Source organism: Magnolia sinica, chromosome 9 (genome assembly GCF_029962835.1).
Source record: "Magnolia sinica isolate HGM2019 chromosome 9, MsV1, whole genome shotgun sequence".
Taxonomy (NCBI): domain Eukaryota; kingdom Viridiplantae; phylum Streptophyta; class Magnoliopsida; order Magnoliales; family Magnoliaceae; genus Magnolia; species Magnolia sinica.
This window is the reverse complement of record NC_080581.1, coordinates 22,297,701-22,309,977: the sequence shown is the minus strand read 5'-3', so window position 1 is coordinate 22,309,977 and position 12,277 is coordinate 22,297,701. Positions and strand designations below refer to the sequence as shown.

General features: G+C 35.5%; 1 long non-coding RNA gene across 1 annotated transcript; it reads right to left on the bottom strand.

The window, feature by feature from the left end:
• Positions 1 to 437: 437 nt before the first annotated feature.
• On the bottom strand, positions 438 to 11,886 carry LOC131256169 (uncharacterized). The gene is made up of 4 exons (XR_009176618.1): positions 11,449 to 11,886; positions 1,251 to 1,384; positions 855 to 1,019; positions 438 to 738 (listed from the first exon to the last, which is right to left on the bottom strand). It is a non-coding gene; the product is annotated as an uncharacterized LOC131256169 (long non-coding RNA).
• Between the last annotated feature and the right edge of the window lie 391 nt (positions 11,887 to 12,277).

The window sequence follows — 12,277 nt, the reverse complement described above, 5'->3', positions numbered from 1 at the left end:
TTTCAACCACTACCAGAAAAAGGGGCAAAGGCTATGGATAAAAACCATAGCTAAAGGCCTATTGCTACACTTATAGTTCATAGCACGTCTGTAGCAATTGGTGGGGTAGGTAAAGGTAAAAAACTTATGGCTACGGATTAAATCCGTAGCAATAGATATCAATAGCTATAGATAGAAGCCGTAGCTATACTTTTTGTAGCGAAATGTACTTACAGCTATGAATAATATCTGTAGCTAAAAGTGGAATGAAATTCGTAGCAATATGCTAAAGTTAGCAATAGCTACGATTTTCTAAACAAGAGCTACGGCTAAAATCCGTAGCTATTTTTTTAAAAATAAAATTATTACAATGGTGCTTGTTACCATTACAAGAACCTGCTGTGATTGATCAACTCATCTAAGCTAATACAATTAATACTGAGGAATGGTACATAAAATGCAATCAGGAAAAAAATGATGCATTTATTACAAATAGCAATCAAATCATACAATGCATCCTACATTCACATTTCTAAATAAACAATACTTCACTTTGCTCAAGCCTCTCCTAAAACTTTCCAATCTAGCATGTTTAACTTCTTTGATAAGAAGTTTAATATCCACTTTTGATTTCATTTCCAGCTCTTCTTGATGTTTTTGCAGGTTCTTAAGTTGTTCTTTTGCAACATCCAATTCTTGCAGCAATAACTCCTCATGAATGGCAGACACTTTTGCCAACTCCAAATGAATCTTTTCATCCTAAAATATATCATCATATTCATGGGATCATAACGAATAAAAAGGATTTAAGAGATCATTTCATAAAGGAATAGAAGGTAAAAAGGAACCTGTCATAAGAATTACAAAAAAGGAACGTGTTCGAACTTGAGCTTCGACTCCATCTCCAAATGCTTCCTACGAAGTTCTTCCATATCCCACTGCATTTGAGTAACTCTTTCCCTTTCAATTAAGATGACTTGTTGCAAGTTTTATTTACTTTTCTGCTTAGTACTTTCAAGTTCCACATCCAAATCTTTCACCTTGGTAGGCATGTTACCATTTATAAGAGTTATCAACACAGCAATAACCATGTAAAAGGGTTTGAATGACATGGAAAGGAGTCCTGAAATCCAAAGGATATCATATGTAAAGTTTAATTAATTACAAGGCCTAGATTCTGGAGTTATATATGTCAAAGAAGCCCGATTTACAAGAAACTTTGAAGCTAATTAACCCAGGAGCTTGTAATCACGTAAGAAAATGCAACTCACCCCTGTTCTATAATTCGTCATACGTTTCAATTGTCCAGATGTTGATGAAAAGGACATCTTCAAATTCCAAGGTCCAACCTCCAATGTCTCATTTTGTGAAGTATTCGTAACTGACATGTGCCCATTACTTGCTTCTGTATTGTTTAAAGGAGAATTACAATATGTGAATATTGATATTTCTCATGGTGCTTTTAAATGCAGTATGTAATAAATGATTAGAAATGCCAAAAAGTATTTAATGAGAAGAATAATGAAAATACTGTAAGTGCTATAGTTTATATCCCTGTTTGTTGTCAAATTTGTGGTGCCAAAATCACTATTATGTTATATATAACCTGCTTGAGTGAAGCTCTCTCAAGGATCAACATACATGAACAAGCTAAGCAAAGCTCTCAAGTACAAGACTCAGGATCTTGAATGAAAGAACTGATCACAAGACAAGACTCTTGAATGCAAGAACTGCTCACAAGACTCAAGCTGAAAAGAAAAAGAAAGTACAAGGCAAGACTCAAGCTGAACTCAAGACTCAAGCTGAAACTCAAGCCACTTTCATGATTGAGCTACTTCAAGGTTTAGTCTACATCAAGACTTCAAGGCTCATTCTTCATGGTCTCTTGTTTCAATGTCCATACTTCATGATTGAGGTTTGTTTGACCATAGGATGACCTTAGAAGTAGCTCATTTCAGATACATAAGCCGAATGTTATTTTACATGTGATTGGTCTGTTCTTCGACCAGTCTTAGGTCTGCTTCGACTAGTCCTAGACTTGCTTCGACCAGTCTAAGAAATTTCCTGGATCGATCGTAAGTTTGTTACAAATTCCGGATAAAATGTGTTAGCCTTCGACTAGCCGGAGACTGCTCGACCGATCGTAGGAACAGTGTCGACTCTTCGACCAGTCGTAGAATCTACGACTCGAAGTCCAGCGAAGGTTTTCAGGTCCTACGACCAGTCGAAGGAAACCTACGACCAGTCGTAGGTGACCTACGACCAGTCGTAGAACGGTCTGCGCTTATCCCGCCTAATTTTTCAAATATCTGTTAGAGCTTCGACTAGTCGTAGAGCACTCTAGACCAGTCGAAGACCTGATCTTCTCACTTATAAATAGAGCACGAATCTCAGAAGAAATCATCGATTTAATTATAGTATTCAAGCCAATCTTCGTCGAACTTCTGAGAGATAATTTTGTGCTCCATTTAAGCTAAGTGTGCTTATTTAATATCTTCTTTCCTTAGCTTTATTTTAATTGATTTTGTTTCTGCTATTCCAATCTGATTTGAAAAGAGGAATTGTTATTCCCTTTCTTTGGAATCAAAATCAATTAAGGCAAGCCCTGTTTGGTTTAATTTAAAATCAATTAGATCTAGAACCATTGTAATCGAGTACTGGACATTGAACTTGGACATTCAATCATCTACTTTGATTTGGTTCTACCGGTCTACAACGAAGAAGATATTCGGTATTTTACATATTGTAAATTCCTTTCTATTATTTTGGTTTCTTTCAAGATTTGCCGAAAAAATCTTGTTATTTTGGTTATCTGAGGAAAGCCAGGAAAACTCAGAAGTGGGGTTTTTTAATTGTGTAAGCCCACATACAAAGACACAATTGTAAGGGTTTTGGGTGAACCTGGGAAAACCTATCTTTAGTGAACGCTAATATCCCCTGTGTGAGGATATTAGGAGTGGAGTAGCTTTTTGTGTGGCTGTTGGATAACAGTTGGTGAACACACAGGCGAACCACTATAAATCCTTTGAGTTGTGGTTGATTGATTTATTCTTTTAATTGTTTTTATTCTTTTTGTGGGATGTATGTATGGTGGTGAATGTTGTAATTATTTCAAGCTTTGTGAGAATGTTGTAATAGCTTAGAATTTACTTTCTGCTATTCCTTTATAAGCTTGTTTTTCAATTTCATTTTGAAAGTTGTTCCAGCAAGGTTGCCCTGCCATTTTTATGGTGTATGGCTGTCCCTAGAACAATACATCTTTAATTACAAGTTATTTCAATTCAGTTCATATTTGTTTTTGTATTCCTCTTCAATTTGAGACTTGATACAAAGACCTTTCTAGAAATAAGGTTGTCCTACCATAAACTCTGTTTTTGGTGTAAGGTTGTCCTTAGAATAACGTTTGTATCAACCTCTCAAGATCTAAATTTTGAGGTTGTTTTAATTTACTGCATTGTAATTTACTTTGGCTATCATTTACTTTTAAATTCCGCTGTTATAAGTTTTTATTTGGCATTGTCCTATTCACCCCCCCTCTAGGACATATAGCTTGGCCTTTTCAAGTGGTATCAGAGCCTAATAGCTCCTTTTAATTCTTGGATTTAATTCCTGAGCTAACGATTTAAGCTATTCAGATGTCAAATTTTGATAGCCTTTCAGTCACTAGGCCTCCACCCTTTGATGGCTCCAACTATGCTTATTGGAAAGCCAGAATGAGGATCTTCCTCAAATCAATGGATGAAAATGTGTGGCAAGCCACAGTGACTGAATGGAATCCTCCTATCATGGAAGTTACTGGGGTTGATGGTTCAAAGTCTATGAAAACCACACCATATTACCAATGGACCACCCTTCAGAAAAGTGAGAGTAGTGCAAATGCTAAAGCACTAAATGCAATTACTTGCGCACTATCACCGGATGAGTTCAAAAGAATCATCTCTTGTGATACTGCAAAGCAAGCTTGGGATATATTAGAAATGACACACGAGGGTACTACAATTGTCAAAAAATCTAAAGTCCAACTCCTCACAACCAGATTTGAAGAAATTCATATGGAGGAAAATGAGATGTTTATGGACTTTTACACTAGATTGAATGACATTGTAAACTCAATGTGGGGTCTTGGCGATAAAATCCCAGAAAGTAAAGTATGTGCAAAAATATTACGCTCACTTCCTGAACGGTTCAATTCTAAAGTAACCGCAATCCAGGAACTTCGTGATACGGATAATATGAGGGTTGAAGAACTAGTTGGTTCTCTACAAACCTATGAGTTAAACTTTAAAGCTCCTAAAGGTAAATCTATCGCTCTAAAATCTTCTAAATGTATTTCATAATAAAATTCTGATTCAGAAGATGACATTGCTCTTTTAGCTAAAAATTTTATAAGATTTTCAAAAGCAAGAAAAGAGTTGATTTTCAAAAATCAAATGACAAAAAGAAGTTTAGACCCAAATCTCGAAAATCCTTGAAAGATAGTCAATGTTACAACTGCTAGAATATGGGCACTTAGCAAATAGATGTCCTAAAAGGGACAAACCCAAGAAGAAGGGTATGTTGGCTACATGGGATGAATCATCTGATTTTGAAGGTTCTTCTGAATCAGAAGATTCTGAAACCGAGTCGGGCAATGAGGTCAAAGCTCTTATGACTCTAGCCAAATTCACATTTTCAGATAATGACTCTACAAGTGAAGAAAATCAATAGTGAATGTGAAAATGAAGATGATCTTCAAGACGCTTACAATGCCCTATATAAGGAAAGTTGTAAAATTGTCTCAAACTTAAACTTCAAAAAGAAAAGTTTTCTAAACTCAAAAATTGTTTTGAATCGCTTGTTTTAGAAAAATCACAAATTTCAGATAGTTTTGAAAAATCAAAATGTGATTTGGAATTCAAAAACTCACTAATTGTTGATTTAAAATCTGAAATTGAGAATCTTAAAACTGAAGTATCTTCTCTTCTAAGTTTAAAGGACACATGGAAATATGCCCAAGGTGATCCAAAGTTAGAAAAACTTTTATCCGGATCAAGAAAATGTGGTGATCGATCCGGGTTGGGCTATGATAAAAATCAACCTCCTAAAAAAAAGTATACTCCTCCTATGTTTGTTAAAGGAGAGTCCTCAAACTCAAAAGGGAAAAGTACTTATCAAGATTTTTCTAAAAATTCAAAAACTTTTCAAAAACCTAGAAACAGCCATGTCAACTTTAATCAGAATCGAAATCCACTAGCTGAAAAGATAGTTGATTTACTCAAGGAGCTATTAAAATCTAACTCTATAGGTCATTCCTACAAGTATACACAAAAGAAGACCAACTACGTTCCTAAACCCAAAACAATTATGAAATGGGTTCCTAAAGTCACCTGCTTGGTTGCTCACACTGCTTTCAAAGCAACAAGTCATTCAAAGTGGTACCTAGACAGTGGATGCTCCAGGCATATGACAGGTGACAAAGCCTTATTCACCGATCTCGAAAGATATGACTGATGGTTCACCACATTTGGTGATGGAAGCAACTGCAAGATTTTAGGCCAAGGTACGGTTCAACTTTTTAATCTTCCGTGTTTAAAAATGTTTTATATGTTGAAGGCCTAAAGCACAACTTGCTTAGTATATCACAAATATGTGATAATAACCATAATGTTCGGTTTTCTAATCAAAGTTGTGAAATACTAAATAATAAGGGTTCTGTAATATTAACTGGACGTAGAACGTCTGAAAATTGCTATATTATTAGCGAATCCAGCTCATCTAATCAAACATGTTACATGGTCCATACAGACGAGACTGATTTATGGCACAAACGTCTTGGACATGTACATTATCGAAATCTATATCGATTGAGCAAACGAGAACTTGTAAGAGGTTTACCCAAACTTCAGAAATTAGATAAAATATGTGGTGAATGCCAGATAGGCAAACAAACAAAGAACTCACACAAAAAGGTGAATTCAAATACCACATCAAGACCACTCGAACTTCTCCACATGGACTTGATAGGACCTACCAGAACGGAAAGTCGTGGTGGTAAAAAGTATATCTTGGTAATAGTTGATGACTTTACCAGATTCACTTGGGTAGTCTTCTTAAGGGATAAATCTGAAACCCTTGAAGAAGTAAGAAAAGTTCTTAAAAGGATTCAAACTGAAAAATCTTCTCAAATCAGTAAAATTCGTAGTGATCATGGATCTGAATTTGAGAATAGCAATTTTGAGAAGTTCTGTACCGACCAAGGAATATTACTTGAATTCTCTGCTCCCAAAACTCCACAACAAAATGGAATTGTAGAAAGGAAGAATAGGGTGCTTCAAGAAATGGCTAATGTCATGTTGAATAGCATGAAGCTCTCTAAAAATCTTTGGGTCAAAGCAGTCAACACAACTTGCTATATTATTAACCGAGTCTACACTAGAAAAGATAATAATAAAACGGCTTACGAATTGTGGTTCAATAAAAAGCCTACCGTTAAATACTTTCGAGTTTTTGGCAGAAGTGCTATATTTTACGTGATCGTGAAAATTTGGGAAAGTTCGATACGAAGAGTGATGAAGGTATTTTTCTAGGATACTCTTTAAACAGTCGAGCTTATAGAGTCCTGAACAAAAGGACTGGTGTGATTCAAGAATCCATTAATGTTGTCATTGATGATCATTTAAACACACCAACTTCTAATTCAGATAATGATGAAGTACTAATCATTGATAAACCTGATACTTCATCAAATCAAACTGATTCTGAGTTGAGGACTGTTAAAGATCATCCAACCACACAAATTCTTGGAAACCCTCTCACTGGTGTTCGCACCCGTAGACAACTTGAGGATATATGTAATTATGTATGTTTTACATTCCAAATTGAACCATCTAACGTAAAAGAAGCGCTTACTGATGAGAACTGGATTGTTGCGATGCAAGGTGAACTCAACCAATTCATAAGAAATGATGTTTGGTATCTCGTACCAAGACCTAAAAATAAACACATCATCGGAACAAAATGGATTTTCAAAAATAAGTCTGACGAATGTGGAAATATAATGAGAAACAAGGCTAGACTGGTGGTACAAGGTTATACTCAAATTGAAGGAATTGATTTCGATGAAACCTTTGCGCCAGTAGCACGTCTTGAATCTATCAGACTATTTATATCCATTGCATGTTTTAAAAAGATAAAGATCTATCAGATGGATGTGAAAAGTGCTTTTCTAAATGGCGATTTACATGAAGAAGTCTATGTTGAACAGCCAATGGGATTTGTAGATTCCAAAAATACTGATCATGTATATCGGCTTAAAAGGCACTTTATGGATTAAAACAAGCACCTAGGGCATGGTATGAGAAACTAACAAAATTTCTTTTATGTCATAAATTTCAAATGGGATCTGTTGATAAAACTCCGTTTGTTAAAAAACATAATGATCATATCTTAATAGTACATTTATGTTGATGATATCATTTATGGATCAACTTGTACTAACTTGACTACTGAGTTTGCAGATTTGATGAAATCACGGTTTGAAATGAGCATGGTTGGGGAATTGACTTATTTCCTTGGATTGCAAGTAAAGCAACAATCAAGGAATATTCATTTCTCAATCTAAGTATGCCTTGAATCTAATTAAGAGATTTGGATTTGAGAATGGCAAGAATTTCGATACTCCTATGAGTACTACCCGAAACTATCAAAAGACTCTAATGGTAAAAATGTTGACTCAAAACTTTATCGGAGTATGATTGGTAGTTTGTTATATCTAACTCTGCTAGTAGACCGGATATTTCTCTAAGTGTTGGTATTTGCGCAAGATATCAAACGATCCAAAAGAATCTCACTTGATTGCCAAGCGAATTATTAGATATGTCGCAAATACTTTAATCTCGGTCTCGGTATCCTCATGAAACCAATGTTCAATTAGTTGGGTACTTGGGCTGACTGGGCGGGTAATCTAGATGATAGAAAATCAACCTGGTGGTTGTTTTTTCATTGGAAATTGTCTAGTTTCCTGGTTTAGTAAGAAACAAAATTCTATATCACTTTCAACAACTGAAGCTGCACAGCTGGTAATGCATGTACACAGTTTGTTTGGATGCAACGAATGCTAAGTGATTATGGAATTAAACAGATTCTATGTTATTACATTGTGATAATTCCAGTGCGATAAATATTTCAAAAAATCCTATTCAGCATTCTCGTACTAAGCACATTGACATTAGATTTCATTATATAAGGGAATTAGTAGAAGAAAAAGTTATATCTCTAGAATATATTCCTACTGAAGATCAACGTGCTGATATTTTCACAAAACCTCTTGATAAAAGCAGGTTCAAAAAGATGAAATTTGATCTTGACATGTGCATTTTAAATTGATAATTTATGCCTTCTTGTATAATATTGTATATATTTGCTAGATTGTATTTCAATTTTTGTTTAAATTGCAAGATAATTCATGCTATCTCAAATGGTACTCAGATTTGTTTGCCTTCCTTAATCTGTCATTTCATTCTTCAGTTTCGACTCCATCCTGGTCATAGTGACATTCCATTTGCATACTTTATGACTGTATTGGCTACTCATATGTTAGTCGATATGCCTGTTGATGAAACACCTATCCATCATCTGATCTTCAACAATACAAATATTAATAAGATGAAGTTGGATCTGCTTCCTGATCAAGGTGGTGGTGGTGGTGGTGGTCTGATCAAGGTGGTGTTGATATTAATATGGATGATATTTTTGAGGAACTGGATTTGACTCAGCTAATGATCCAGTTTTGTACCATCTGATTTGATGCACGTCGAGTGCATTAGAAGATAAAGTTGAGAATATTAATGTTAAGTTGTAGAACATGTCTGTTGCTCATGATTTGCAATTCAAATACATGCGCAAATACCTAAGGCGCTTGAACAAAGGCATGCACCAACTTGATCCTTCTATTCTTACTCCATCTTCAAGTTCTAATTCCGACTAGTTTCTATGAGACTTTTGGTATGTAATAACTTTATTACTTTGCTCTTGTTTGATTGAGTTTGAGTTGGATTCTATTCTGGATATTTGTTTTTCATGTAATATATGCTGATATCTGTGATGCTATCTTGAGTATCTCTATGACTCTTTTGCTATACTCTATTTCCTCCTCATGTTTACTCTCATTCCTTTATTTAGTTCTCCTTTGTCATATTGTGACAAAAAGGGGGAGAATGGTTTGTTGTTAATGTGATTGTGAGAGGAGTAGCATTGGTTATGTTACTCAGGGGGAGTGGGGTGTCAAGAAGAATATATGTTTGATCTTGTTTCTTGTTGAATGTTGAAACTGGTTGAATGTTAAATGTTGATTATTGATTTGCATGTATTAACCAGCTGTTTTAATGTTTATCTTGGTTATGTGTTTTGTCACTAATTTGACAAAGGGGGAGATTGTAAGTGCTATAGTTTATATCCCTGTTTGTTGTCAAATTTGTGGTGCCAAAATCACTGTTATGTTATATATAACCTGCTTGAGTGAAGCTCTCTCAAGGATCAACATACATGAACAAGCTAAGCAAAGCTCTCAAGTACAAGACTCAGGATCTTGAATGAAAGAACTGATCACAAGACAAGACTCTTGAATGCAAGAACTGCTCACAAGACTCAAGCTGAAAAGAAAAAGAAAGTACAAGGCAAGACTCAAGCTGAACTCAAGACTCAAGCTGAAACTCAAGCCACTTTCATGATTGAGCTACTTCAAGGTTTAGTCTACATCAAGACTTCAAGGCTCATTCTTCATGGTCTCTTGTTTCAATGTCCATACTTCATGATTGAGGTTTGTTTGACCATAGGATGACCTTAGAAGTAAGTCATTTCGGATACATAAGCCGAATGTTATTTTACATGTGATTGGTCTGTTCTTCGACTAGTCTTAGGTCTGCTTCGACTAGTCCTAGACTTGCTTCGACCAGTCTAAGAAAATCCTCGACCAGTCGTAAGTTTGTTACAAATTCCGGATAAAATCTGTTAGCCTTCGACTAGTCCTGGAATCTGTTCGACCAGTCGTAGGAACAGTGTTTCTGCATCTTCGACCAGTCGTAGAATCTACGACTCGAAGTCCAACGGGTCTTCAGGACCTACGACCGGTCGAAGGAAACCTACGACCGATCGTAGGTGACCTACGACCGATCGTAGGAGAGCTACGACGATCGTAGAACGGTCGCGCTTATCCCGCCTAATTTTTCAAATATCGTTAGAGCTTCGACTAGTCGTAGAGCACTCTAGACAATCGAAGACCTGATCTTCTCACTTATAAATAGTGCACAAATCTCAAGAAATCATCGATTTAATTATAGTATTCAAGCCAATCTTCGTCGAACTTCGAGAGATAATTTTGTGCTCCATTTAAGCTAAGTGTGCTTATTTAATATCTTCTTTCCTTAGCTTTATTTTAATTGATTTTGTTTCGGCTATTCCAATCCGATTTGAAAAGAGGAATTGTTATTCCCTTTCTTTGGAATCAAAATCAATTAAGGCAAGCCTGTTTGGTTTAATTTAAAATCCATTAGCGCTAGAACCATTGTAATCGAGTACTGGACATTGAACTTGGACATTCAATCATCTACTTTGATTTGGTTCTACCGGGCTGCTACAACGAAGGAGATATTCACGTATCTTACATATTGTAAATTCCTTTCTATTATTTTGGTTTCTTTCAAGATTTGCCGAAAAAATCTTGTTATTTTGGTTATCTGAGGAAAGCCAGGAAAACTCAGAAGTGGGGGTTTTTAATTGTGTAAGCCCACATACAAAGACACAATTGTAAGGGTTTTGGGTGAACCTGGGAAAACCTATCTTTAGTGAACGCTAATATCCCCTGTGTGAGGATATTAGGAGTGGAGTAGCTTTTTGTGTGGCTGTTGGATAACAGTTGGTGAACACACAGGCGAACCACTATAAATCCTTTGAGTTGTGGTTGATTGATTTATTCTTTTAATTGTTTTTATTCTTTTTGTGGGATGTATGTATGGTGGTGAATGTTGTAATTATTTCAAGCTTTGTGAGAATGTTGTAATAGCTTAGAATTTACTTTCTGCTATTCCTTTATAAGCTTGTTTTTCAATTTCATTTTGAAAGTTGTTCCAGCAAGGTTGCCCTGCCATTTTTATGGTGTATGGCTGTCCCTAGAACAATACATCTTTAATTACAAGTTATTTCAATTCAGTTCATATTTGTTTTTGTATTCCTCTTCGATTTGAGACTTGACACAAAGACCTTTCTAGAAATAAGGTTGTCCTACCATAAACTCTGTTTTTGGTGTAAGGTTGTCCTTAGAATAACGTTTGTATCAACCTCTCAAGATCTGAATTTTGAGGTTGTTTTAATTTACTGCATTGTAATTTACTTTGGCTATCATTTACTTTTAAATTCCGCTGTTATAAGTTTTTATTTGGCATTGTCCTATTCACCCCCCCTCTAGGACATATAGCTTGGCCTTTTCAAATACACCTTGTCCCCCAGCTTTAGAAATAAAGTAGGTGCTCCATCCAAGTGGTGGCACAGATACTTGAAATAAGAGCCAATATTTTGGGATTTCTTTGGCTGACACTCCCAGGTAGGCCATAGTGTAGAAGTTTCTTAAGTTAATAGTAGCATTATCCATCTCCACATACTGTGCCTCAATGGTATGGCCACTAGAATCTCTTATAACATTATGGTCATCATTGACCTGATAGAAATTGATTAAAGAAAATGAAAATAATTGATCAAACAGAAAGAGGCCCTTTCAGATAGGCATGCTATAAGGAACTAACATGTTGGGAAATGCTTTATATAAAATGTTAAATTTGGGGCTGAACAAGAACTAGAATTTGACATCCTATATGAACAAGCATGCTATGAAAAAGTCATATGCATTAGATATTAATTATGATGCAAATGATCAGTTATAATTTTGCACTCAATGATCATGTAAATATGGACATTTTTTACTCAGTGATCATGTATCTGGGTATGGAGCCAAAGAAAGCTTCTAGCACCATTCTATTAGAAGTTTCAGCAGCATTACCAAAACCGCAACAGACAACCTGAATGTTAGTGACTATTGTGATGATGATTGGGTTTAAAACAGATTATTACTGTTGGGTGTTATACGGTTAATAGAAATTTTTAGGCGATTCATTCATGATCTAGTTAAAAAATAAAAAGAAGCTCGTGAGAGTTTGGGTTGTTCATTAGGCTGGAACAAGGGTCGATGATGTAAACATTGTATATGCAAAAAGAGTTACAAGTAGCTTCTTAAAAGATCATTCATTATCACAATTCAACCAAGATACCT